The sequence below is a fragment of the Glossina fuscipes genome, unplaced genomic scaffold, assembly GCF_014805625.2.
Source record: "Glossina fuscipes isolate IAEA_lab_2018 unplaced genomic scaffold, Yale_Gfus_2 0, whole genome shotgun sequence".
Lineage (NCBI taxonomy): Eukaryota > Metazoa > Arthropoda > Insecta > Diptera > Glossinidae > Glossina > Glossina fuscipes.
In genome coordinates this window covers 541,198-545,096 of record NW_023998414.1, presented here as the reverse complement: position 1 = coordinate 545,096, position 3,899 = coordinate 541,198, and positions in this window count along the sequence as shown.

Below are 3,899 nucleotides of genomic sequence, written 5' to 3'. Positions count from 1 at the left end.
AGCCATAGTTCGATAATGAAAACCTCCTGCCCCCCTTTTTTTTTCTAAAAACAACCAAGTAAGCAAAACCAAGTAAAACACTCTGTCCACACTCTGTTTGCATTCTTATTAAATTCAAAGGCAAACAAATAAAATCTTCAACTAATTGATCTCAACTTAAACCTTTTATAGCATACTTTCCGGATTACCTTTGCCACTGCACAAAATACAAAACAGTATATAAAAAAAAAAAAAAAAAAAAAAACACGGACAAGACACGTTGAAAATAAAAATGAAAAATCACATTGTAAACCTAAACGGTCAACATAACACACAAGCATGGACGCAAAAAGGGGAAAAGGAAAGACAAAACAAAAAACGTAAACTGGAAACGATTTTAATCCGGCAACAATATTACGAACAATTAAATGTTACAAAAGATGCATGTGCCGGGCAAAGTAAAACAAACCATATGCAATTGTGTCAGTTTTCTTTGTTGTTATATACGTTTGGTAACCGTGTGCTCCTAAATAAGAGTAACTTGCGTTGAATGTGTGTGTGTGTGTGTGCGCATCTGTATATGCATCCATGCACGCGAGTAATGTGCGTGTGTATGTCTATTTGTTTCATATGGTATTGTTATTGTTGAATGCGGTTGTATGATGATGGTTTAACTAACGAACACAACATATGCATACGCAGTCATTGTATTATATAAACGATTCGATGTTTTTTTTTCTATTTTTTATCTTCTTTTTTTTTCTTTTTTTTTTTTGTGGCTTTGCGCTCTAAGTTGTTTGTAAGAGACATTTGTTGAAGACAAAAAAAACCTTAACTAAAAAAGTATAAATGAAAAGAGGATTGCTTTCTTATTTTCTTGTCTTTCCCTCTTTCCTTTCTCTCTCTCTCTTTCTCTCTCTCTCTCTCTCTCTCTCTCTCTCTCTCTATCTTACTCTTTCGCTCACAATATTCCTTTAGCTCATCCTCGTTCTACCACTATCTAAAACACTCTCTTCATCTTTCCCTTGACAACATGTTTTTACTAATTAATTGTACTTTGTGCTAAAGTCGGATTCAGAATATTACATATACACATATATGGAAATGTATTAGGTCATTCCATAAGTAAAGTATTTTATTATTTTGCAAAGCGGCTTTGTGATCTCGCATCCATCAAAGGATTGCAACTTTTTTCCATTCAAATGATCAGTAAGCAAGAATGTGATGCTCGAATTCGACCAATCGAATTTCCACTCAAACAATCCTCCGTTTTCAAATATCGTTTCTTCTACGATCAACTTACTTTATCAGCTTAAGACCAGTTCAACTTTCCTATTTTCGCTTAAATAAGTTAAGTCATTTTTGGAGATTTATTGAAGCGTTATTTGATATCGTTAACAAAATTTAATTATTCGTACTAAGTGCCCTGAAACCAGAACATATGCATTCTTTTAAAGCTAAAAATCAAAAAAAAAAAAAAAAAAAAAAAAAAAAAAAAAAAAAGGGTAAAACATTAAAACGTTTCCGATGAGACAATACTCCGTTACAAATATTCACGAGCGAAGCCATCATTTACATCAGTAATGCTGGCAACGATATCACTATATATCACTATACTGCCTTTTCTCACTTTCTCTTCGTTTCTCCCTCAGAGAATTCGTTCGCATTTTTATTATTATAGTGTTGAGTAAAAAATTCGCTAAAATCGAAGCCAATTCTTAAAAATGTCTACATCGAAGTGTAGCAGAAAAGTAAGATTTCGATCCGCTTTTATAGCTAACCATGCACATCGTCTAATATATCTTTGATTTTAATAATAGTAAAACCGCAATTATTGTCAAGATCACCTAATGTATACATATATACGTATAACATATATCATATATGTTAGTGTACACTATATATATATATATATATGTCAGCATGTATATACGTGCATGTGCATGTTACACCACATTGTATGCTTAAGCAATTTTTATTGTTATGTGTATAGTAGTAGATGCTCTCTTAACATTTCATGGTCATGCAAGCGTGCCACGTAACAGAGACAATAAATACACTCGCGCACAATACTCGAATAGCTGAATAACGAATAACGAAGTTAAATCTTTGTTGAATACTCTAAAACTCATTTATAGAATAGAGTAGAGCATAATAGATAGTAGATAGGGTTTTCACATATCACATATCGCATAGGTCTTACGCTAATGCTTATATGTATATCTATACTATAAAGTGGTTAGTTTTCTCACACTTCTCACAGCGTTTAGAATGATTTTATATCCTGTTGTCTGCTTTCAACCAGCACTTATCACTTACTTACTTTTATCATGCATGCATATGCTACAAGAGCTACTTACTATATCTATCTATATCCACAAATGATTGGTTGCATGGTTGCATACTAAACTTTCCTATCGATTTGTAACACTTCAGTGATCCTGCAAAATAATCATTTGTATTTATTCGTCATCTATAATGTCAAAGTTCACGATCTTACAAAATCAAGTGAGAAGGCTTTAATTTTAATATATGGTCACAGATCAAATTGTAAAATGGACCTAGTCAGTCCATATTAGACAGAAACATCACAATAAATCGCAATTCATGGTAAACGTTGATATCAAACTTGGCGCGTGTGTGTACGAAGATCACTCAAGCGAAGAAAAAAACATGACTGCAACGCCTACAGACATCCAAACTAATATAGAATTAACATAATATAGTCTGTAACTTATAGAATATAGGAGTTGTCAATATCAAACCTAATACGTATCATTTCTTAAGCGTGTATAGACATGCTTCCCGTCGAGACTTACTGACAGACGTACATATCCGCGTTTTTCCTTTTTCTTCTTTGCAATTTAAATTTAATTGGCTTGAGATGAACATTGCCGCAGATTTCCCCTACGATGATTATAATTTTTTTTTTTTTTTTTTTTTTGGATCTGTAATTTGATTTCGATAAAAACGAGAATGCAGTGCCATTCATTCATTTAGTCTTTTGCCGTGAATAACGAATTGTGACAGCGCGAGAGAGAACAGTTTTGGTTGGAAAAGCTTGTGCGCGTTGTGAGCACGTGTCTTCTTTGATCTGCTTGGGCGATTCCTTATTGTTAACGGAGAAATTTTTACAACAGACAATACATAGACATGTGAGCGGACAGACAAATATGTTTAAATCGATTCAGAGTTTGATTCTGATCACGAATATATATAGTTTTTGCGGTCTCTGAAGTTTCCTGCCGTTCGTTGCAAAGAAGAGTGCCTGGGTGTGTATGTGTCATCGGGCATAATCGCATTAAACCGACATGGTATGTACGCACGTTATAATCACCAAAGACATCTATCTATCTGTCCGTTGCAAACGTTTCAACAAAATCGTAACGTAAACCGTTTCATACTTCTTTGACAACTCAATGCAATAACAACAGACATGAATTTGATTTCTTTTCAAATCATAACCTATACCCTTATGGTATATCCATCCTATTCATACAATGACCTTGCCCACGGCAAATCACTACAAATCGACAACGCATAATATTTTGATAAAAAAAAAACTTTGCTTCTGGCTTTAAAAGGTTTACCTGTAGAGTCGTTACATAGACAAAAATATTTGTTTGATTTGAGACAATTTGCTCTTCCCAGCGTCCCACTTACGAAAGTTTGGAGACCCGCACTTCTTTTACTTCAATCTTCCGTTTCGGCGACAATTCGATCAGTCAATTTGCAATTTATTATATCGATTAAAGGCGAAAATGTCTGATCATTTCTTAAGGAACATTACAATGCCAACGCCATTACAAGAGACACCAAATGAATTTCATCTTGCATATGAAAAATGAAAAAGGCGATAAAACATCGCATTTTTACCCTAACTACGTGATGCACTTATATGCGCGCGCGTGTGTGTGTGT